The sequence below is a fragment of the Esox lucius genome, chromosome 2, assembly GCF_011004845.1.
Source record: "Esox lucius isolate fEsoLuc1 chromosome 2, fEsoLuc1.pri, whole genome shotgun sequence".
NCBI lineage: Eukaryota > Metazoa > Chordata > Actinopteri > Esociformes > Esocidae > Esox > Esox lucius.
In genome coordinates, this window is record NC_047570.1 from 11,537,332 (window position 1) to 11,563,515 (window position 26,184).

General features: G+C 40.6%; 1 long non-coding RNA gene across 25 annotated transcripts; it reads left to right on the top strand.

The window, feature by feature from the left end:
* Positions 1-4,866: 4,866 nt before the first annotated feature.
* LOC114840462 lies at positions 4,867-10,443 on the top strand. Of its 25 annotated transcripts, XR_004576592.1 has the most exons (14): positions 4,867-4,975; positions 5,198-5,310; positions 5,460-5,553; positions 5,621-5,682; positions 6,026-6,138; positions 6,296-6,974; positions 7,132-7,225; positions 7,698-7,810; positions 7,960-8,182; positions 8,526-8,638; positions 8,796-9,131; positions 9,362-9,474; positions 9,632-9,725; positions 9,878-10,443. It is a non-coding gene; the product is annotated as an uncharacterized LOC114840462 (long non-coding RNA). The 25 variants fall into 25 exon arrangements; XR_004576582.1 differs by having other exon boundaries at positions 5,460-5,682; XR_004576591.1 differs by lacking the exon at positions 5,621-5,682.
* Positions 10,444-26,184: the final 15,741 nt, after the last annotated feature.

The following is a 26,184-nucleotide window of genomic DNA, read 5'->3' on the forward strand; positions in this document are numbered from 1 at the left end:
CAGCAGCCAGTTTAGCACCCGGACTCTTTTTACTACAGAGCCATGCTGTTGTGATAGGTGCAGAATGTGGTTTGGCATTGTCCTGCTAAAATAATCAAGGGCTTCCCTGAAAAAGATGTTGCTCCACAACCTGTATATTTTGTTCAGCATTAATGGTGCCTTCACATACAGTGGGGAGAACAAGTATTTGATACAAGTATTTGATACACTGCCGATACACTGCAATAAAATGCTAATTAATTACTTAAAAATCATACAATGTGAATTTCTGGATTTTTGTTTTTGAATCGGTCACTCACAGTTGAAGAGTACCAATGATAAAAAAGACAGAGTTCTACATGCTTTGTATGTGGGAAAACCTGCAAAATCGGCAGTGTATCAAATACTTGTTCTCCCCACTGTATGTACAAGCCCCCATGCCATATGCACTAATGCACCCCCATACCATCACGGATGCTGACTTTTGCACTGTGCGCAATGGCCCATTACCTCTTTAGCCCCGGTGGATGCAGTGTCCATGATTCCTGCAAATTATCTCAAATTTTGATCTGTCAGACCACAGGACTTTGCCTCAGTCCATTGAAAATGAGCTCGGGCCCAGAGAAGGTGCTGGGTTTCTGGTTGTTGTTTATGTATGGATTCTTCTTTGCATGATAGAGTTTTAACTTGCATTTATGGATCCTGTTCACAGCCAATGGTTTTCAGAAGTGTTCCTGCGCATTTGCAGTGATCGATTTCCACTACAGAATCGTATCTGTTTTTAATGCAGTGCCGACTGAGGGCCCAAAGATAACGGCCATCATATATTGGTTTTCGCCCATGTCCCTTGCATACAGAGATTACTCCAGATTCTCTGAACCTTTTAATGATATAGTGTACTGTAGATAATGAGATCCCCAAACTCTTCGCAATTTTACGTTGTGAAATTACACATATTTCCAGTCTTTTGGTGCCTCTGACCCAGATTTTTTTTAAACAAGTTGCTGAACATACAAATTCGAAGTGAGCATGCATTTTTCTAGAAACAATAACATTTCTCAGCTTCAACATTTGATTTTGCACAATTTTCTATGAATATAGGGTTTAATTGATTTGCACATCATTACCATCTGTTAATCTTTACATTTTACGCAGCGTCCCAACGTTCTTGGAAAAAGGGTTGTATATGGCGTCACATCAGTCTCAAAACTAATGTGTACGCATTTGCCACTTCAAGAAGAATAAATAGAGTCTAGAGAGCAGAAACACAAGCTGCGTGTGCAGAGGACAAACCCAGTGCACGCCGGTGCCCCTTTGAGACAAAACAAGAAACCAGACAAGTCTAGTTCAGCCGGCCTGCAATAACAAACGTTGATCGTTGATGCCCACCCGAGTTTCGAAAGCAGTTAGCCTACGTGAAAGGCTGTGTCTTTCACCACTACGCCACCTGCTGAGTGTCGGGGGCGTTACGTAATATGGGGGTTCCTGAATATTAAGTTACGCACACTGAATATTAAGTTACGCCCATTGATGTTCGCCATTGGTCACTTTGGAGACATCCTGGTATGACACACGGTTTGACGCTACATGTCATGTATGGGTATGACATCATTACGTTGAGTGTGCTAATGGAGGAAGAAGAGTTAACTAACGTTACAACTTTATTTCAGAGTCCATGTAATTTCATTCTAAATCTTTTGTCAAGATATAACACTAGGTTCAAGCGGTTCAAGCACTGATATAGAAGTGTATTTGCTTTGACTACATGTTGAAGAAGCGCACTAGTCTGATTATGTAAAATTAAATGGTATTTTCCAATACTATTTCATTGTACATTGTTTCAAGATTAAATTGTTTGATAACATACAACTGAAATATATTAACTTGAAGACTGAAGGGCCTCAAAAAATTGTTTTAAATGTTTTGGTTACAGTCAAGAATGAGACACTGGTGGTTTAGAAAGTGCAGTTATAAGACATGCATACATACACATGCAGTCATACTCACTATGCCTGCAATGGTGAGTTTTTCTTTGAGTAGCCATTTCTTGGTTATATGTGATACTGTAGAGGGCCATCATTAGGAGGTTGATGGTTGAGAATGATGCTTATTGCAGTTATAATATAGTTGTAACTGCAATGTTAGAGCTCTACATGTTACAAAGTTTATAAAGGGTTACCATTTATGCATTTTCCATAGATTCAACATATTACACAAATGTTAACATGCTGTGTAAGGAACATTGTGCTGTGGACCTGTGAGCAACAACTTCAGTGTCAGCTAAGCTGTTCTGAAGGTAATTTGCCGAGACCTGTGGGTTCTGCTGTGTAGATCTGACCAGTTTTCATACAAATCATTGTAATGGTTTTTCCTTCCTTTGACTTGCACTGTTCAATTTAACAGCATTGTTCTAGAAAGTTGAAATTGGTAACTGGAAGTGTTACATTTTCTATAGCCTGTTGCAGAAAGGTGGCAAGTTTCAATGTGCATCATGTAGAGGTCAGGTCAACATCTGTTTACAGAAATATTAATGTTTCTGGGGGTGCCTGGAACAAGCACATTTTTAATTCTAGAGTAATGACGTGGTTATGGACTTAAAACATTGTTAGGACTGTAAGTGTTACTTGGAATTGATTTTCTGAGGTCTAATTTAACCCTTATCCTAAAAGTTGATTCAATAACATAAATTACAAGTAGAACAGGTCCAAAAGAGCACAAAACATTACTGAAAGTCAATTAATGTAGTCCAAAAGAATGAAGTTAATGGCATAACCTAAAAATACAAAATTAAATGATATGCCAGTTAGACAATTAAACATTTAATCACCCGATCAAATATTCAAAACTTTACATTCCAACACTGAAAAAAACTAAACTGTTTCTTTATGTACTGTGTATTCAGCTTTGCCCAGATTCTGTAGGCTTTGGTTTTATCCTATCATGTTGTATGGCCAGGTGAACACTTCCAAAAGACTGTCCAGTTTACTCTTGCTAAACAACATATTTTTCTTGTCTCTTTGTCTCGTCAAACTATATTGTGTTTTCTGGATCTTATAATTTTTGTTGTGTGGAAACCAGCATTAACTGATGGTTTAAAGACCGCTAATAGGTATCCTCATCAAAAAAAAGAATTAAAAGAGAAGCTCAAAATGATCACTAAGTCCTCTTTTCTCTATTTCATCCATTAATGTTTGTGTCTTCAAAATTATTAAACAAAAACATGAATGGGGAGAGAGCTTCTTGTTCTTCCTCTAGAGTTGAGGCCTCTCTGAGCATCTGCAGAGCACCCTGTATTTCCTCATCATTCCACCCAGTCTCAGAAGAGGCCCATGTTGGCATTTACCCAGGCAACAGCTTCCGCCAGGTCAAGAATGCATCTTGGCAACTGAAATGAAAGATCACAACAATCACATAGAAGTAGAGGTGTACAAAATACAAAGTAAAAGTACTCAACTTGGTTCGGCTGTGTACACCACTTGAGGGAAATATCTAATTAAGATCTAAGTAACCAGGTAAAGGGAGTTCAAACCTAACCAGTGATCAATAAAATAAAAGGGAAGAGTATAAATGAAAAATTAAGGTCATTGGTAAGTTATGAACTATGTTTAGGTAATTTAACTCATCCTAGCAACTTCCCAAAACTGGTGAACACAGCAAAATACTTCTACTTTTTAAATCACTGCATAGAAGATGACCATGCATTTTTTTTACATTTCTAAATAATGACAACATAGTGTATATGAAGATAAAAAAACAAATGGATCTTGCCTGCTTGCATTAGGTGACAGGTACATCATGCATTTTTAGTTAGTTATAACGTACCCTAATTGACTAGAGCTGACTAACAAGTAGCTACCTCGTCGCGTAGCAAGCTATTTTTAAACGTCGCCATAGGGGTTGTCGTGTTTTCTGTGTTCTGTCACTGGCAAGCTATTCGAATCTCAGACTGAAAGAATTTAGTAGATCAGTTATCTTAGTGAACACGTTAACTAGCCCTAAATATATAGCTAGAGGTTGTCATATGCAAGCACTTACCGAAATCTTCTTCATTGATCCTGTAATTCTTCCTTCATAAACGCATGCACTAAATCAAAAACACCACAGCAATGAAAACCGTAAACTAGCGTAATTTAATATTAAAGAACCCCATATTAAGTTATGCCCCCAACACGCATTTGCAGATCTCTGCTGCGGCAAGCGTAACAATAGCTATGATAATTATTAGCATGAATAAAATAGCTTCCCGCGGGTTTTATTACAGGCAGTTGTACAATATTTCACTGTTAGTTGGGCCAGTGATAATTTGTTCTTTTCTAGTGCTTTGATTTTTATTAAAAAAATGTGTTCAATATATCTATTGGGAATTGGCGTTATTATAATTTCTAAGGCATTTTTATGCTTCATTGGCACGAAGAAATAGTAGTCTATTTTTCGGTGAAAGGGTGGTTACTATTTGAACACCTGCTACAGAGGTCTCGTGTGCTGTACCAGCGTCAGCGATAGACCATTGTACCAAAAGAGGCCACCTTAAATCTATTCGCGTAGTATAAACATACGTACTGACTATGTCGAATGTCGTTATTATTAGCATACTCTCAAGTTCTTCCCCCCTTTCTATTTACTTGTTACTTTTTGTGGTTATAGTGTGTCGAATACACAGACATACAAGCGACATATGATAAAAATCGAAAGAAACTGTATAAAGTATGAATGTATTAGGGAATCACATACTCAAAGGAATCCATTACACCTGATGCGCAGGGATGAGCCGATTATGACGTAAGCGCCGTTCTCCAGTCAGTTAATGTGGTTGTTTTGACGCAACAATGTAAAAGACCTGTAAATGCAAGTGCTTTCAGCAGAGCGGTTCATAACCACACTGAACGTTCATCTACAAAACTACCTACGTTAAGACTGTAAGACAGGGTCTGGTCTGGAAGGTAAACTTACCTACAAGTTGACTCAACTTACGTACAAGTTGACCTTCCAAACCCTGGTAAGTGGAAAACCACTCTGATCCTGGGTTTTCTTCAACTCTAATAGCTTAATTAGGTATTTTCAGGTCATTAATGGGAAGGGAAAATGTATAACATTCGCTGCAAAGACCCAATTGTCACAGTGTGACACATTTTGTTCTCAGAGTATTATGGACATAAACTAAAATTGATATAGCTTCAGCCTGACATTGGAATTCCATCCATCCCCGTTTCTCTTTCAGTAATGTCTAGAAGTAAAAGGCTTCTTACTGATGGGTATTGTACCAAATCTTCAGATGAAGAGTTCATCGTCTACTGGTAGACATGCTGCCTGACTTTGCCTTGGCATCTCTAGGTTTGTACATCATAACTGTACTTCAGCAAATGTTTTCACGTGCATGCCACATAAATAGTCCCAGCATGCATCTGTCTGTATGGAGTACATAGAATACAGTATCTAACATGTTCTGTGTCCCCTGGTTTAATGTGTGTGTGTGTATGTAGATGGCAGTGTTGTAACCACGACAGATACACAAGACCAGTTCAGCTTCTTCCTGGGGTTCCCCTGTGATAACATGCAGCCTGGACTGTCAACCAGGTGGGTCTGCGTCATCCAACTCATTATCTCTGTCTAACACTTTGACAACCCGATTTTCCTCCCATAGGGCCATCCAGCACTGCCTGGTAAATGGACATATCATCAGTGCCTCAAGAGTTTGCCATCTATGTGCGTTGCCTCTAACACCTTAAATCTACAATGCAACGTTTTACACTATCAACTTTATGACTGGGACTGGTCTGGAAGGTCAACTTACGTACAAGTTGACCTTCCAGACCCTGGTAAGTCGATGACCACCCTGATCTTGTGTTTTCTTCTGCACATAATCTCTAATAGCTCAATTAGGTATTTTCAGTTAATTGATGGGAAGGGAAAATTTATAACATACGCTGCAAAGACCCAATTGTCGCAGTGTGACACATTTTGTTCTCTGAGTATTATTTACATGAACTAAAATTGGTATAGCTTCAGCCTGACATTGGAATTCCACCCATCCCCGTTTCTCTTTCAGTAATGTCTAGAAGGAAAAGGCTTCCTGCTGATGGGTATTGTACCAAATCTTCAGATGAAGAGTTCATCGTCTACTGGTAGACATGCTGCCTGACTTTGCCTTGGCGTCTCTATGTTTGTACATCATAACTGTACTTCAGCAAATGTTTTCACGTGCATGCCACATAAATAGTCCCGGCATGCATCTGTCTGTATGGAGTACGTAGAATACAGTATCTAACATGTTCTGTGTCCCCTGGTTTAACGTGTGTGTCTGTGCGTGTGTATGTAGATGGCAGTGTTGTAACCACGACAGATACACAAGACCAGTTCAGCTTCTTCCTGGGGTTCCCCTGTGATAACATGCAGCCTGGACTGTCAACCAGGTGGGTCTGCGTCATCCAACTCATTATCTCTGTCTAACACTTTGACAACCCGATTTTCCTCCCATAGGGCCATCCAGCACTGCCTGGTAAATGGACATATCATCAGTGCCTCAAGAGTTTGCCATCTATGTGCGTTGCCTCTGACACCTTAAATCTACAATGCAACGTTTTACACTATCAACTTTATGACTGGGACTGGTCTGGAAGGTCAACTTACGTACAAGTTGACCTTCCAGACCCTGGTAAGTCGATGACCACCCTGATCTTGTGTTTTCTTCTGCACATAATCTCTAATAGCTCAATTAGGTATTTTCAGTTAATTGATGGGAAGGGAAAATTTATAACATACGCTGCAAAGACCCAATTGTCGCAGTGTGACACATTTTGTTCTCTGAGTATTATTTACATGAACTAAAATTGGTATAGCTTCAGCCTGACATTGGAATTCCACCCATCCCCGTTTCTCTTTCAGTAATGTCTAGAAGGAAAAGGCTTCCTGCTGATGGGTATTGTACCAAATCTTCAGATGAAGAGTTCATCGTCTACTGGTAGACATGCTGCCTGACTTTGCCTTGGCGTCTCTATGTTTGTACATCATAACTGTACTTCAGCAAATGTTTTCACGTGCATGCCACATAAATAGTCCCGGCATGCATCTGTCTGTATGGAGTACGTAGAATACAGTATCTAACATGTTCTGTGTCCCCTGGTTTAACGTGTGTGTCTGTGCGTGTGTATGTAGATGGCAGTGTTGTAACCACGACAGATACACAAGACCAGTTCAGCTTCTTCCTGGGGTTCCCCTGTGATAACATGCAGCCTGGACTGTCAACCAGGTGGGTCTGCGTCATCCAACTCATTATCTCTGTCTAACACTTTGACAACCCGATTTTCCTCCCACAGGGCCATCCAGCACTGCCTGGTAAATGGACATATCATCAGTGCCTCAAGAGTTTGCCATCTATGTGCGTTGCCTCTGACACCTTAAATCTACAATGCAACGTTTTACACTATCAACTTTATGACTGGGACTGGTCTGGAAGGTCAACTTACGTACAAGTTGACCTTCCAGACCCTGGTAAGTCGATGACCACCCTGATCTTGTGTTTTCTTCTGCACATAATCTCTAATAGCTCAATTAGGTATTTTCAGTTAATTGATGGGAAGGGAAAATTTATAACATACGCTGCAAAGACCCAATTGTCGCAGTGTGACACATTTTGTTCTCTGAGTATTATTTACATGAACTAAAATTGGTATAGCTTCAGCCTGACATTGGAATTCCACCCATCCCCGTTTCTCTTTCAGTAATGTCTAGAAGTAAAAGGCTTCTTGCTGATGGGTATTGTACCAAATCTTCAGATGAAGAGTTCATCGTCTACTGGTAGACATGCTGCCTGACTTTGCCTTGGCGTCTCTATGTTTGTACATCATAACTGTACTTCAGCAAATGTTTTCACGTGCATGCCACATAAATAGTCCCGGCATGCATCTGTCTGTATGGAGTACGTAGAATACAGTATCTAACATGTTCTGTGTCCCCTGGTTTAATGTGTGTGTGTGTATGTAGATGGCAGTGTTGTAACCACGACAGATACACAAGACCAGTTCAGCTTCTTCCTGGGGTTCCCCTGTGATAACATGCAGCCTGGACTGTCAACCAGGTGGGTCTGCGTCATCCAACTCATTATCTCTGTCTAACACTTTGACAACCCGATTTTCCTCCCATAGGGCCATCCAGCACTGCCTGGTAAATGGACATATCATCAGTGCCTCAAGAGTTTGCCATCTATGTGCGTTGCCTCTAACACCTTAAATCTACAATGCAACGTTTTACACTATCAACTTTATGACTGGGACTGGTCTGGAAGGTCAACTTACGTACAAGTTGACCTTCCAGACCCTGGTAAGTCGATGACCACCCTGATCTTGTGTTTTCTTCTGCACATAATCTCTAATAGCTCAATTAGGTATTTTCAGTTAATTGATGGGAAGGGAAAATTTATAACATACGCTGCAAAGACCCAATTGTCGCAGTGTGACACATTTTGTTCTCTGAGTATTATTTACATGAACTAAAATTGGTATAGCTTCAGCCTGACATTGGAATTCCACCCATCCCCGTTTCTCTTTCAGTAATGTCTAGAAGGAAAAGGCTTCCTGCTGATGGGTATTGTACCAAATCTTCAGATGAAGAGTTCATCGTCTACTGGTAGACATGCTGCCTGACTTTGCCTTGGCGTCTCTATGTTTGTACATCATAACTGTACTTCAGCAAATGTTTTCACGTGCATGCCACATAAATAGTCCCGGCATGCATCTGTCTGTATGGAGTACGTAGAATACAGTATCTAACATGTTCTGTGTCCCCTGGTTTAACGTGTGTGTCTGTGCGTGTGTATGTAGATGGCAGTGTTGTAACCACGACAGATACACAAGACCAGTTCAGCTTCTTCCTGGGGTTCCCCTGTGATAACATGCAGCCTGGACTGTCAACCAGGTGGGTCTGCGTCATCCAACTCATTATCTCTGTCTAACACTTTGACAACCCGATTTTCCTCCCATAGGGCCATCCAGCACTGCCTGGTAAATGGACATATCATCAGTGCCTCAAGAGTTTGCCATCTATGTGCGTTGCCTCTGACACCTTAAATCTACAATGCAACGTTTTACACTATCAACTTTATGACTGGGACTGGTCTGGAAGGTCAACTTACGTACAAGTTGACCTTCCAGACCCTGGTAAGTCGATGACCACCCAGATCTTGTGTTTTCTTCTGCACATAATCTCTAATAGCTCAATTAGGTATTTTCAGTTAATTGATGGGAAGGGAAAATTTATAACATACGCTGCAAAGACCCAATTGTCGCAGTGTGACACATTTTGTTCTCTGAGTATTATTTACATGAACTAAAATTGGTATAGCTTCAGCCTGACATTGGAATTCCACCCATCCCCGTTTCTCTTTCAGTAATGTCTAGAAGGAAAAGGCTTCCTGCTGATGGGTATTGTACCAAATCTTCAGATGAAGAGTTCATCGTCTACTGGTAGACATGCTGCCTGACTTTGCCTTGGCGTCTCTATGTTTGTACATCATAACTGTACTTCAGCAAATGTTTTCACGTGCATGCCACATAAATAGTCCCGGCATGCATCTGTCTGTATGGAGTACGTAGAATACAGTATCTAACATGTTCTGTGTCCCCTGGTTTAACGTGTGTGTCTGTGCGTGTGTATGTAGATGGCAGTGTTGTAACCACGACAGATACACAAGACCAGTTCAGCTTCTTCCTGGGGTTCCCCTGTGATAACATGCAGCCTGGACTGTCAACCAGGTGGGTCTGCGTCATCCAACTCATTATCTAACACTTTGTCTGACAACCTGGTTTCCCTCCCACATCTTTTGGGGCTTTGTGTGTAAAGAAACCTGGGTTGATGATAGACCTCTCACCCTGTTGTCTCTCTCTGCCTCATCTTTCTCTGTCAGAATCCCACTGCAGTGTATTCTTATGCTGATCTCCGTGTCCTCTTCAAACGGGGTCGTCCGTATTACACCTGTTGATACCACTTCCGCGTTCATGGCAAGACTTCTTCCAATGGGGTGCCGGCTATCCACCTCAACCTGTCTGTGTTTGTATATATGTACACTTGTGAGCACCATGACCACTCAGCAAAAAAAAAAAAACTGGGATATTTTGGCGGTCCTGTTCTGCAATTTGTTAATGTTAATGTGTGTAGACCAAAATATCTTAATTCTTTGTATGTAATTTAGATGAAATTTGAATTTTTTTTGTATGTCTCTTGGCGTAAGATTATTCTTAAAAATGATTACCCGGCACAGCCAGAAGAGGACTGGCCCCTCAGAGTCTGGTTCCTCTCTAGGTTTCTTCCAAGGTTTTTGACCCTACTTGGGAGTTTTTCCTAGCCACTGTGCATCAATTTATTGTTGTTGCTTGCTCTTTGGGGTTTCTATGCTGTGTATCTGTGCATTTTGTTATAACAGACATTATAAAAATTGCTTTATAAAATAAAGTTTGTTCCTTGCTTGCATCAGATGTTGTTTTGCCTCAAAATCTCTGTAGTGGAAATGGGTGTGATGTGTCTTGGTGGATATTGGATTCTGAGTGGAATTGCACAAAAAGATAGGTCTATAGTACACAGTTCTGAAAGATTAAACATTCAATTCCAGTGTGATTAAACCCCTATAAAATTGCACAAGTGCAGTCATATAAAAGTTCTATTGTATTTGGGGCAAAATCGGGGGTGGCCACAAGGCTTACAACTATAAGGATTTGTCTTTCTTTTTGAGTTTTAGGCAGTGCTTTATAAATTGTAAAACCAGTGTTGGTTTTATAGTTATAACAAAGTCCTGTGGAAGTCAGCTAATTAAAAAGGGACATGTATTTAAAAAAAAATAAGAATTTTAGGGGGGGGATTACCCCATGTTAGCCTACTGAACATATACATAAACCACCATTAACTCCTGGTTTCATGAATTGATATGAAGATAACAGAAACACCATTTGGACACAAACTGCTTATAGGTATGTTTCATTGACTCATTGACTGAGTTGTTGCTCAGTAAAATATATATTTTTTTTATGAAGTGCATTTTAAAGGTAATTTCTTTTTTATGGATTGGGAGATCGGTAAAAAAAAACATGGTTGTGTTAGTAGATGTTGACTGCGCCCACGCTTTACTACTTGTGTGAGGTATGTTAACGTGTGCAGTAAACCACAGAAGATAGCCAGTCTTCACCAACAAAAAGGGCTATTTTAGGCTTTGGAGCTAAGGTTGGAATTAGGCCTGTAAGTAAATGAGTCATTCCCCGGGCGTATATCCCAGTTTGAGGTGCTGAATATCAGAGACAGCGAGCAAAAGGGGAAGCGTTATTCTCATTGGCCAACAAGATTCTAGAGAAACATTGGTGTAGCGGTGCCATTTTGGGAAGGAGACAGGCAAAAGTGGCAACATTTAAAAAATAAAGTGAAATTTTAACATGTTCATGAGATGAGCACCATGGAACGGCTGATGCATACATGGGCGTCTTGACCTTGTTAAGGAAAAACGAACAAGAAAAGGAATGGCAACTGTCAAAGACGGCACGAGCTAGCTAGTCTGTGACTGGCGGATTAATAAAAAGAGGGTGCTTGAAGCAGGATGTGACCTCTGCAACTGACTGCCTCTCCTTGCCCCGCACCCATGTCCCTCAAACTCACACCCTCCCCCATTCCAATGTTGTAATAAATTACAAGATTTATTCAGAAATAAAAAGAAAATGCATTGATTTCTGTCATAAGGTAACTGACATTACTGTACGCGGACCAATCATGCTTACTGTCGTGCGTAGTCACCCCCCAAAGGCCCATTCTGAGCCAGGAAAAACCCAGACAAGGTGGGTTTTTCATGGTCGGGGAGTAGCATAAGTTGTGGCTAACCTAACTTGCAACAATAAAAGTTACTAGCCAGCTCCCCTGCAAAGCCAGGAACAGAGAGGGCTAAGTGGATGATCACTGGGAGTGAGTAAAAAACCCAAGTGGAGGTTTAAGCTAAGAGCAGCCTGGCAGGGGGCACTGGTCTCCACTCATAGTTCATGAAAAGAAGTGGCACCCGCAGGCTCACTGGTGGACATTGGCTGTGTCGATGGGGCATTAACACACTCGCCCAGAAAATGGGTCATGAGGGATGCCCTAGAGAATCTGGGGCTGAAAAGAAAGCAGGATTTTTTATTTATTCACACTCAGAAGAAGCCAGTTGCAGTGCTTTTGAAACTGTGGATAGGTCTCAGTCTTTTCCTGAGCTCATATCCAGCATTTTAAGTTTTGGGCTAAGGGGAGACATGACAGACCTACTGTATTATAGCCCTAAAACAGTTTGAGGCCAATTTCTGAGATGTTTCATGTGTGATGTGCTAGTAAGACTACATAGGAGAGAAGCGTTCACGCCACTCCCCCGACCCCGGTCACCCACGGTTACAGAAGCTCTCCACCAGAAGGTGTAGAACAAAGGTTCAGTAGACTGGTCAGCAATTAACAGAAGAAAATCACAACACCTGAACAGGTTCCTTGGCTGTGCTGTGACTCTCCATAATGGGCCAACTGTCCCACAGACATGTCACTGTTAACTAAATACCTGCACAAGGCTGCACCCAAAGCTCTGCTCATCAATAAATGTAATAAGGCTTGAGGGTGTGTGGTATTATGGCCAATATAACATGGCAAAGTACTGTGTCAAGGCCAGCCTAAGAACAGCTCTTAGTTGCAGTACGTAAGAATATCTTTAGTACATGTATTGCTAAAATGTATTTAAACAGCTCAAAGGGATGTTATCAATATGTCATTAATTAACATTTTGAACGTGTGGTTCTATATTCAGGTCTGCTGTGAAGTGATAACAAATATAACAAGCCTTACATCAATGTCATTTTTAATGCAGTATACTAATCATGTGCACCTCAAGGTGAAATACACATTTTTATAGTTCTTTACATGTGAATTATCATTAATTAGCAAGACTGTTTACACAAAATTAATCAACTAATAATAAAATAAGCCTTAATGGTAGAATTTTTGTCTTTTATCAAATGTTCCACCATTCTAACCCACTATTTTATGTAAAAAATTAATCGGGTTAGAAAACTAGATGGGAAATGATTGCTTACATACCTAGAACATACACTAGCCTATGACAAAGGTCACTCAAACATAACAGGAACATAAGGTAAATCAATAAATAAAATTGATTTATAAAGGCCTTTTTACATCAGCAGTTGTCACAAAGTACTTTTACAAAAACACCCAGTCTGAAACCCCAAGGAGCAAACAACAACAGTGTTGAATTTCAATGGCTAGGAAAACCTCCCTAAATGCCGACATTTTTAAAGAAATCGAGAGAGGAACCAGGCTCAGAGTCATATCCAGAGTCACAAGTACATATCATTGTGAAAAATGCATTTTCATGTATTTTCTACACAAAATTCATGTTGTAATGAGACCATGTTTGTCAGTGAAATACATTTGGACAACATTTAAATGAATTTATACATTTTGAAATGCTGTGAAATCAAGTTGAAAGTTGGAATGTTGTGTAATAGTGCAACAATTAAAGATCAATGTTTCTCAATGTAGAATTGCAGAGAGTTTGGGGATCTCATCATCCATGATACATAATAACATTAAAAGATTCAGAAAATCCACAGAAATCTCTGTACGCAAGGGAAAGGCCCAAAAACCAGTATTGGATGGCCTTAATGTTTGGGCACTCAGGCAGCACTGCATTAAAAACAGACATGATTCTGTAGTGGAAATCACTGCGTGGGCTCAGGAACACTTTTGAAAACCATTGTCTGTGAACTCAGTATATCACTGCATTGACAAATGCAAGTTAAAATTGTCCTCAGTGTCCACAGTTCCCAAACACTCACAGTATTGTTAAAAGAAGAGGTGATGTAACACAGTGGTTAACATACCCCTGTCCCAACTTTTTTTAAACATGTTGCTGGCATCAAATTCAAAATGGGCATGTATATTTCCAAAAACAGTAAGATTTCTCAGTTTCAACATTTGATATCTTTTATTTGTATTATTTTCAATTAAATCTAGGGATAAAGGATTACACATCATTGAATTCCTTTTATATTAGCATTTTACACAGCCTCCCAGCATTTTTGGAAACAGGCTTATATATTTATCGTGCTTAAGGGTAGCCTCAATAATGTTAAATGTACCAATGTCATAGAGTTAATTATCCTCTCATATGTAATAGGTTTAATTCAATGTGGATAATATCTTCATTCATTAAGGAGGGGGACACCATTTCTGCCAGGCAACAGCGAAATCTGTGTCACCCTGACCATACACTTTCTTTTTACTTTTCTCCCTTGAAATTAAGGGAGAAAGGTAAATAGAAAAGAGGAAGAAAACTTAAGAGTAGGCAAATAATAACGTAATTAAACATATGTTTATCCTAACGTCAGTACGTACAGTGGGGAGAACAAGTATTTGATACACTGCCGGTTTTACAGGTTTTCCTACTTACAATGCATGTAGAAGTCTGTACCTTTTTATCATAGGTACTCTTCAAATGTGAGTGACGAAATCTAAAAAGTATGATTTTTCACATTGTATGATTTTTAAGTAATTAATTTGCATTTTATTGCATGACATACGTATTTGATACATCAGAAAAGCAGAACTTAATATTTGGTACAGAAACCTTTGTTTGCAATTACAGAGATCATATGTTTCCTGTGGTTCTTGACCAGCTTAGCACACACTGCAGCAGGGATTTTGGCCCACTCCTCCATACAGACCTTCTCCAGATCCTTCAGGTTACGGGGCTGTCGCTGGGCAATACGGACTTTCAGCTCCCTCCAAAGATTTTATATTGGGTTCAGTTCTGGAGACTGGTTTGGCCACTCCAGGACCTTGAGATGCTTTTTATGGAGACACTCCTTAGTTGCCCTGGCTGTGTGTTTCGGGTCGTTGTCATGCTGGAAGACCCAGCCACGACCCATCTTCAATGCTCTTACTGAGGGAAGGAGGTTGTTGGCCAAGATCTCGCGATGCATGGCCCCATCCATCCTCCCCTCAATACGGTGAAGTCGTCCTGTCCCCTTTGCATAAAAAGCATCCCCAAAGAATGATGTTTCCACCTCCGTGCTTCACGGTTGGGATGGTGTTCCTGGGGTTGTACTCATCCTTCTTCTTCCTCCAAACACGGCAAGTGGAGTTTAGACCAAAAAGCTCTATTTTTGTCTCACCCACCACAAGACCTTCTCCCATTCCTCCTCTGGATCATCCAGATAGTCATTGGCAAAATTCAGACGGGCCTGGACTTGCGCTGGGGGACTTGCAGGATTTTAATCCATGACAGCGTAGTGTGTTACTACTGGTTTTCTTTGAGACTGTGGCCCAGCTCTCTTCAGGTCATTGACTAGGTCCTGCCGTGTAGTTCTGGGCTGATCCCTCACCTTTCTCATAATCATTGATGCTGAACAAGGTGAAATCTTGCATAGAGCCCCAGACCGAGGGAGACTGACTGTCATCTTGAACTTCTTCCATTTTCTAATAATTGCGCCAAGAGTTGTTGCCTTCTCACCAAGCTGTTTGCTTATTGTCCTGTAGCCCATCCCAGCCTTGTGCAGGTCTACAATTTTATCCCTGATGTCCTTACACAGCTCTCTGGTCTTGGCCACTGTGGAGATGTTGGAGTCTGTTTGATTGCGTGTGTGGACAGGTGTCTTTTATACATGTAACAAAGCTGAGATTAGGAGAACTCCCTTTAAGGGAGCTCAGCCATTATCAACGAATACCGACTACAAGATCTAGGCAGGGACATGGTACCCCCCGCTACACCTGGGTGAGTTCCGACGGTCAGTCCAATGTGGAAAAAATAGAACAATGGGGGTAAGGGGATCCCAAATATTCCACTCTTCATAGCGGTGCAGGGTCTCAGTTACACCATTTCCAACATATGCAAACAGCACAATAAAGCGGGTTCCTTTAACACATTATGTTTGGCCACAACTATCTGACCACTGGGGCTCTGCACCCTAAACCACGGGACCCCTTACTCCTGGGATCCGCCAACGCACAACAAAGCACTGAAAAAAGTAATCACCTCTCAACAGTTACATGCCCACACAAGTCAGGACAGGTAATTTAAAACACTTCATGGACAGGGACACAGTTACAGCAATACCATCACTAACACCTGAACAATCAATCACATTTATTTATAAAGCCCTTTTTACAACAGCAGTTGTCACAAAGTGCTTTACAGAGACACCCGGCCTTAAACCCCAAGGAGCAAACAACAGTAGTGTTGAATTTCAGTGGCTAGGAAAAACTCCCTAAGAAGGTCGAATTTTAGGAAGAAACCTAGAGAGGACCCAGGCTCAGAGGGGTGACCAGTTCTCTTCTGGCTGTGCCGGGTGAGATATTAAGAGTCCAATTGGAATAATAAATACATTTCTCTGGGCTAAATCCAGAGTCTATTTGATTTTAGACTAGGTCAGAAGTATGACCAGGTGGACACGGACAGGGACAGCAACGGGCCCCCCAAACCAGGTAATCCGCAGGTGTGGACCAGGACCTCATCTCCTCCTAAAATTTAAAACTGGAGGAGGCTGAGAAAAGTTAATAGTACATCCTTCATATCCCCCAGCACAATAATATAGCAGTGTAACACCTTGGAACTGAGACGGGGGGGTCCGGTGACACTGTGGCCCTACCCGGGGGAGGCCCCGGACAGGGCCCAACAGGCAGGAAATCAATCCACCCACATTGCCAGGCATCAACCAAAGGGACACCCACCAACCGCAACCCCCCTGAATGAGGGCAGAGTATTGCTAGCAGCGTACAGCCCAATTAAACAAATGCGCAACAGAGAGTCAACAACAAGCCAGTGACTCTTCCCCCGAAAGGCATTGGAGGGAGGGCATCCCAGTGGCGACGAGAGCCCACCTGGCAAGACAGCAAGGGTGGACAGTATCAAGCCTACTGGTCACCTTCACGCCCCCGTGCCTGGCTACACCTAATTATAAAATGTGCTGTAGAGATGAGTTTTTAGTAGACACTTGAAAGTTTGCACTGAGTTTGCATTTCTAACCTTAATTGGCAGATCATTCCACAGGAGTGGAGCTCTATGAGAAAAGGCTCTGTCGCCAGCTGTTTGTTTAGAAATTCTAGGTGCAATTAAAAGGCCTGTATCTTGCGATCGTATGTTACGTGTAGGTATGTATGGCTGGATCATTTCAGCAAGGTAAGTAGGAGCAAGTCCATGTATTAATTTATAGGTTAAGAGTAAAGCCTTAAAATCAGCCCTAACCCTTACAGGCAGCCAATGTAAGGACGCTAGGACAGGAGTAATGTGTTAAAAAAAAAAAAATCTACTTAGGATTCTAGCAGCCGTGTGCAGCCCTAATTGAAGTTTATTTATTAATTTGTGAGAAGAACATAATCTCTTTGAGAGAAGAGCATTGCAGTAATCTAGTCTAGAAGTAACGAAAGCATGGATTACATTTTCTGCATCAGTTTTTGATAGAAAGTTTCACATTTTTGCAATGTTTCGAAGATGAAAATAAGCAACTCTTGAGACATATTTTATATGTTCTTCAAAGAAGAGGTCAGGGTCAAGGGTAACGCCAAGGGTTTTTACAGTTTTTTGGGATACGACCATGCAGCCGTCGAGGTTCACAGTGAGATCTGCTAACAACACTTTGTTTTTTGGGTCCTAAAAGGAGCATTTCTGTTTTATTTGAGTTTAAGAGCAAGAAATTCTCTGTCATCCACTTCCTAATATCTGAAACGCATGCTTCCAAAATAGCTAATTTAGGGGCTTCTCCATGCTTCATTGAAATATATAACTGTGTCATCAGCATAACAGTGAAAGTTAATATTGTGATTTCGGATTACATCGCCCAGAGGGAGCATATATAGTGAGAACAATAATGGGCCCAGAACCGAGCCTTGAGGAACACCAAAGAATACCTTTGACTTGACAGAGGATATGCCATCCACACAAACGAACTGATATCTTTCAGATAAATAAGATTTAAACCAGGCTAGAACATGTCCACGTAGCCCAATATGGGTTTCCAGTCTCTCTAAGACCTTCACGAGTGCAGTCTCAGTACTATGATGGGATCTAAAACCGGACTGGAGTATTTCATAAATGTTTTTTGTCTTTAGGAAGGCATTCAGTTGTTGGGAAAAACATTTTTCTAAGATTTTTGAGAGGAACGGGAGGTTCGATATTGGCCTATAATTGTTTAATATGTCGGGATCCAGATTAGATTTTTTTAGAAGAGGCTTAATTTCCGCAATTTTTAGTGAGTTTGTGTACGCATCCGGAGGAAAGGGAGCAATTTATTATGTTCAGCATTGGCTGACCTAACACAGGAAATAGCTCCTTAAGTAATTTTGTAGGAATCGAGTCTAGCTGAGAGTTTGTGGGTTTAGAACTCATTACAAATTTTGTAAATGTGTCGAGCAATATGGTATCAAAAAATTCAAGTGTCCCCATTGACACCTGGTCAGGGAGGTTCAGGAAATTTTTTGGACAACTGAGATTTTGAGGACCATAACTATTTAAGGAGTCAGTTATTTGTTTTCTAATGGTGATGATCTTTTCATCAAAGTAGTTCATGTATTCATTACAACTAAAGTGAAGACCCACTTCACTTGCTAAGCTTTGCTTTTTTGTTAACTTTGCAACTGTATCAAAGAGATTTTGGATGGTTTTTGTTCGCCTCAATCAGGTTGGAGAAATAAGCTGATCGAGCAGACGTGAGTGATTTTCGTTATTGTAGGGTACGGTCTATCCAGGCTAGTCTAAATACTTCCAACTTGGTGGAGCGCCACTTTCGCTCCAATTTTCTGGAGGCTTGCTTAAGTGCTCTAGTGTTGTCTGTGTACCAGGGAGCAAGTTTCTTGTTGCGTATTTATTTAGTTTTTAGTGGTGCAACTGTGTCTAATGTATTTCGCAGTATTGAGTTTAGATCCTCGATTTGATCGTTTACAGATTTATTTACTCTGTCGTTAATGAGCGAACTTGTAAGAATATCAAGGAATTTATTTGTAGTCCGAGAATTTATAGTACGGCTTTTAAAACTCATTGTTTGGGGGGCAAGTGGATTTCTTGTTTTAACAGTAAATGTAATAAGACAGTGATCCGATAATCCAGGATTTTGGGGGTAAATTATTAGATCTACAATATCTATTTCTCGTGACAGGACTAAATCTAAGGTTTGATTGTGGCAATGTGTTGGACCCATAGACTGTAAAAAAAAAATGGACGACGCCCTTTCGCTCTTTTCCATTGGTGAAAAATGAAGCCGCCAGTGTCCCGATACGGCGCTGACATCTTGGACTTGCGTCTGCGCAGATAGCGATCTTGGGACCAGTTCTGCGCAGTAGTTATGCGCAGTAGCGAGCAGGAAGTAAAGCCGTAAAGCCGCGAAATCAACGGCCCCACCCCTGTGCCCCGCCCTCACTCTCCCTCGCAGAATGCGCATACCGTAATCAATCGCAAGTCCAAGTACAGTAGAACCTTTGCTTGTTAAACCTAGACGATATGTTATAGCCTACCTTACATCATGTTTAACCTTAATTTAGAATAGGCCTAATACAAAAATAATTGGTAACTTCTAGCTAACGATCACCTGCTAGCTATTAACGAGGCTTGTTGTCTTTTAGCTAACGTTAGCTAGCCCATTACATTTATTTACTAATTAAATAGCTTATAAATTTAACATACCGAAAAAAATTCAAAGATCGATTGGAAATGCCAGATCGGTTAGCACAATGTACTGCAGAACAACCCATTATGTCCGTGTGAAATTATATCAATTATAGAAATTTAGAGATTAAATGTTAAGCTCCAATCTCCTCAGTCCTCCGAAGGAGGATGGTGCTTCAGTGGCTCCTTGGCTCAGATAGCTGTCAATCAAAGCTGTGAATCACGACGTCACACCACCGTTTTTAGAGCATTAAATAACTAACTAAAAACCAACTTATTTTAAAAACAAACTCTTGAATTTACATTAGCGTGATACAAACTACAGTAAATGACAGAAACCAGCTTCGGAAAAAAGATAATTGAAGGGTAATTTAATTGTTTAGTTGGTCTCGCGTCCCATTGAATAACATGGGGAGGGCGGGGTTTATGACCTATACTGGGACCACTCACCAGGGGGCGATCGAGACGTTTTGGCTTCACTTTTCAGGGCTTGTGCGGCATGCTTGGTTGGACCTGAGACATGTTGAATGAAACCCATTCGCCTTATTCACCTACGGCACTTCCTTTAAACCAAAACGAGGCTGTGGGGTACGGAAGTAATGTTGGCCCGCCCATCTGTAGACTTCTGTCATAACGTTACCTACAATGCCGCAGCATTGTTGTGTTCCCAAATGTACGTCTTCAAAGAGAAAGAAATCCTATACAGTTCAAACCTTCCATCGTTTCCCCAAAGATCCTGTACTTTGCCGTGAATGGATTAATAAAATAAGAAGAGATCCCGGTCGCCATTTCAAGGTAAGATATTAACATTAGTTTACGATGCTAACGTTAGCCATATTTACGTTAACTGTCATAGAGATATCTAGCAAAACCTTCCGGCTAAATAGACATGATTTGATTAGCCACACACCGGTCCTTTTTAAGTTAACATGCGAAGGGCTGGTTCGGGGGTAACGTTAAGCAAGTTGTTGCTCTTTTTACTAGCCTGGTCAGCTAACATCCTGCCATGGGTAGCCGTGTCTTACAGCAAAATATAAACAAGACGTGATCTGTGCCTGTTTATGATAATAACCATTGCTAATCTAGACCATGTTAAGCACACAACTACGTATAAACAGTAACATCCATTTTACTGGGTTTGTGCATCCCAGTAGACGACATTACTGATTCGTTTTTAGCATCTGTGTTACCTGTGAGACCTGAATAGTACCTTCCCCAACCCTACGTAACATCGCTACGTGAACTGAGCAACCCATGCCTGTAAACAAATTAACTTATACTTAATATTTAATCATTTTAATAACCAACAGTAGCACCCTGCTTTGCTTTGTAGTGATACATTGGAAACAAGCTATTTTGACTGATGGTTCCAATACATTTTTAGTCTAGCAGGGAAAGATGAACTGTTGATATGAACGATCAAGATGAACTGTTGATATGAACGATCAATATGAACATTTGAAGGTTTAGCAAGCGTATTTGTTCTAGCAGTGGCACCACTCCTCAAACTGAGCAGTTTATCCACAGTCATGATACCTGAATGTTGTAAGGTGCCTTGTTTTTTCGCATTGAGCTCTCACACTGACTGTCTCGCTCCTCTTGACTGTCGGTAAAATGTATTGTTAACACTCACAATAACACCCAGTCTGGTGTGGTTAATATATCTTAACAATGCTTAGCATTAGCTTGTAATGTTGTCACGTCCTGTTGTTTTATCTGGCTAACAAGCTAACTTTAAAAGTAACGTTAACTAATGTTGATTTCAGAAAAAAAGCAGTGATCGTCCGTGCATTACCTTCCACGTCGTGCACATATCCCTCGATCCAGTTGCTGTATCCTTTCAGAAAAACAGCCCGGGGAATCATGCAGTCCTAATTGGCCAATTTTTTTCGACATAGTCCATTGTTCTTTCGGGAAGACATGAAAGATTTGATGTCCACACAGGTATCGCCATGATGACAGACGCCCGCTGCTGCGCTCTGTCAATGAACTTCCGGTTTAGAGTGTACCCCCTAGCCTCGTTTTGGATTTCAAGATGGAGGCGCGGTGAAAAAGGCAATAGGGTCTAACTGCAGCTTGCACCAGTCGCTCACGCCGCGCCCCCTGCTCACGCCGCACCCCCGCTCAAGCCGCCCCCCGCTCACGGCGCCCCTTTGTTTTCTTTGCCTTCAAAATAAAAGCCCCCTTCTTTTTTTTGGCTGTACAAAAAATGTATTTATTATTGTGTTTTTCTAAATTGTATTTTTCTAAATAAATGCCCGTTCTTTATAGTTTGGGATGGAACTACAGAATGCAATTAAAAAAACAATCAGTTAATGTTGTATTGGATTAGTTTTTGTATTTGCTAATGTATAATAAATTGAACTGCAAACAACAAAACTATTTAGAAGTAAGCAAAAACACATGACAATAAATAATAAGTCTTAATAAGTGGATGTGGATGTAAGTTATGTACAATGTGACAGTACTGTCACATAGTGGGCTGGTCACAAGAGGACTAGAAGGCTCTCTCTGGGTCGAAGCACTGAAAGAAAAATCCTCCACTGCAGTTTACATGTGATTCCAAAGGACTTAATGCTGATCAGTATCTGTACGTAGATGTAGGCCCTTTAATCCTGTGGGTATGGAAAAGTCAGACTGTCTGTATTATTATATTAACAAATGATAAATGTACAGCTCTATGGGCTGAAATATGTGCCACCAGAAACTGAATTTGAATAATTTATATTTGAATTTGAATTGCTAAACTTGAATAATTGCATTGAAAAACTGAATTTGAAATTGTATTGTTTAATTTGAATAATTGCATTGAAAAACTGAATCTGAATTGTATAATTTGAAATTGAATTTATTCGTTTGGATCCGAAGTCCGATAAAAAGTGATCCTCACTGAAAATTAAACTCTCTATATATCTTCACATTCACTTCTCACAATTCAGATTCAGTTCTCAAATTCAATTTCAAGTTACTGAGACAGACATCAGGGTAGTTGGAGGATGGAGGATGAAGGAAGAGCAATCGAGCGCAGATCGATAGATAGCGTTCATTGGCGCACAGGACTCCTCTTGGGCCAATCAGCACCTACGTTTTGGAGCATAGTACGTACCCGCCATGAAACAAGAAAGAAACGCTTGCCTTGCAGGTGGCCGGCCTTGACCCAGACCGGCGTTAACACCATGTATTTCGCTGGGACAAATACGGTAATTACAATTTAACATATCTACGATCTTTTGTTTAAATGTTGTTAATGATATAGCTGTTTTTATAGAAACAGGGAAAATTAAATCTTTCTTTCGACGTTGCAAACACAGTAGCTATTATCCCACGTTTTTATGGTAGCCTACTATTTCTGGTAACAACATCTTTGCCTGGTGTTTATTATATCTAAGCGTTTGCCTCTTCCTCCGGTGAAAATGTTGTTGCAAACGTAGCTAGTGCTAGCCGCCGCCAAGTAGACTGGTCATGTCTTCAGCATGATTATTTCCGATAACTACTCCTTGTGATTGTCATTGACACCGTCAGGGTACTGCTTACTGAGAGGGAGGGAGAGTAGTAAGCGTGTCTGTGTCGCTGTGTTTGGCAGGTGTTTGGATAATGTAAGGCCATAAACTTCCGGGCAATTACACCATAACACTAGCCCTACTCAATTGAATTGAATGCATAGCTAATTCCGGTTGACTTGAACACAAAAATAGCACATTTACTCTTCGAAAGAAAGCTGGCTGTTCTCCGTATTTGCAGGGAAAATAAAAAGTGATGGTTTTTAAAACTAGCAATCCAGTAGTGCTTTCATTATTTTGTTGAGAGTATTATCTAGCTAGTGGTAAATATGGGCTAGTAGCTATAAAACCGTGCTTGCCACTATATAATAACATCATACTTGGTCAACTTAGTGTAAAAACAGTCATGTTTACATTAAATGTAATAGTGCATATGGTATTGTGGTCTATAAATATAGTGCCTGTTGTATTAATGTTGTTTTATATTGATATAGCTAGCCATTTTCCTGAATAACTTTTTGCAATACATTTTCTTTGGAATATGGAAAACATCCCACTTTGTAATTTTTTATTTGGTAATTAAGTTTCCATGTAGATTTCATTATCATTGTAACTATGTGCTTGTACAGGTAAACCAAATATTTAACATGATTGTTTGCTTTCGGTCTCTGAAAAGGTGAACATCCAGAGGCGGGTGACACAGTAGACTATCCAGGTCACCTGTCCCCCAGCACGTTTCTCCAGTGGCTCACAGGACAGGGCCACATTCCTGTCTTACCAGAAGAAAACTTCAGTCTTTGTGCAGTTCAATCACACCTGTGACATCCTGTATGGTTCACATACAGTTTGCCACCCAACAGTTGCTGCATGTAGTAATACAATCCTACTGCCTGTTAAGCATATGCAAACTTCTGAGTTCAAACAAGTGATGACAGAGGCCTTCCATCTAGGGCAGGCATTTCATCAGGTTTAAGTGAAATGTTGCAGTTTCAAATATGCATATACAGGTGCTGGTCATAAAATTAGATTTATTTCAGTAATTCCATTCAAAAAGTGAAACTTGCATATTATATTCATTCATTACACACAGACTATATTTCAAGTGTTTTTCTTTTAATTTTGATTATAACCGACAACTAATGAAAATCCCAAATTCAGTATCTCTGAAAATTAGAATATTACTTAAGACCAATACAAAAAAAGGATTTTTAGAAATGTTAGCCAACTGAAAAGTAGGAACATGAAAAGTATGAGCATGTACAGCACTCAATACTTAATTGGAGCTCCTTTTGCCTGAATTACTGCAGCAATGCGGCATGGCGTCGATCAGTCTGTGGCACTGCTCAGGTGTTATGAGAGCCCAGGTTGCTCTGATAGTGGCTTTCAGCTCTTCTGCATTGTTGGGTCTGGCGTATCGCATCTTTCTCTTCACAATACCCCATAGATTTTCTATAGGTTTAAGGTCAGGCGAGTTTGCTGGCCAATTAAGAACAGGGATACCATGGTCCTTAAACCAGGTACTGGTAGCTTTGGCACTGTGTGCAGGTGCCAAGTCCTGTTGGAAAATGAAATCTGCATCTCCATAAAGTTGGTCAGCAGCAGGAAGCATAAGGTGCTCTAAAACTTCCTGGTAGATGGCTGCGTTGACCTTGGACCTCAGAAAACACAGTGGACCAACACCAGCAGATGACATGGCACCCCAAACCATCACGGACTGTGGAAACTTTACACTGGACTTCAAGCAACGTGGATTCTGTGCCTCTCCTCTCTTCCTCCAGACTCTAGGACCTTGATTTCCAAAGGAAATGCAAAATGTACTTTCATCAGAGAACATAACTTTGGACCACTCAGCAGCAGTCCAGTCCTTTTTGTCTTTAGCCCAGGCAAGACGCTTCTGACACTGTGTTTTGTTAAAGAGTGGCTTGACACAAGGAATGCGACAGTTGAAACCCATGTCTTGCACATGTCTGTGCGTGGTGGTTCTTGAAGCACTGACTCCAACTGCAGTCCACTCTTTGTAAGTCTCCCCCACATTTTTGAAATGGTTTTGTTTCACAATCCTCTCCAGGGTGCGGTTATCCCTATTGCTTGTACACTTTTTTCTACCACATCTTTTCCTTCCCTTCGCCTCTCTATTAATGTGCTTGGACACAGAGCTATGTGTACAGCCAGCCTCTTTAGCAATGACCTTTTGTGTCTTGCCCTCTTTGTGCAAGGTGTCAATGGTCATCTTTTGGACAGCTGTCAAGTCAGCAGTCTTCCCCATGATAGTCTAGTTCTGTAGGCTACACAGTGAGACCATCTAATGGCCTTTGCAGGTGTTTTGAGTTAATTAGCTGATTAGTGTGGCACCAGGTGTCTTCAATATTGGACCTTTTCACAATATTCAAATTTTCTGGGATACTGAATTTTGGGTTTTCATAAGTTGTCAGTTATAATCATCAAAATTAAAAGAAATAAACACTTGAAATAGATCAGTCTGTGTGGAATGAATGTAAACATTATACAAGTTTCACTTTTGGAATGGAATTACTGAAATAAATCAACTTTTTGATTATATTCTAGTTTTATGACCAGCACCTGTACATTCAGACTCAAATAGTAATAGATAAGATATTTGTGCAGTCTTATTTTTGTCAAATCCAGTTTGTATATGTTAACCCAATTCACTGTTCATGGGTGTATTAAATGACCCAGTGTGCATTAAATGACCCAGTGTGCATGGCTAATTGATTTGATATTTTAGAAAGTATAAATCATTGTTAGCCACATTGAATGTTAAACTTCAAAAAGCATTTCCATATGTGCATCGCACCATTACAATGTTTGTCAGAGAAGATGTCCTTCACTACGTTCTTTCCCGCTTCCCTGTGGTTGTGTCAGCAAGACAGAAGTCCGATTTAAAAAAAATTGCTGTGAATGGAAGGTGCCTGGATACATGGGGTCCTAGACTGGACTTAAGCAATCATGAATTATTAAAAGCCTTTAGTCCTCTGATTGGCACAGGCATGACTGTCAATGATGGTGAAGTAGGTACAATGCATGTGCAAG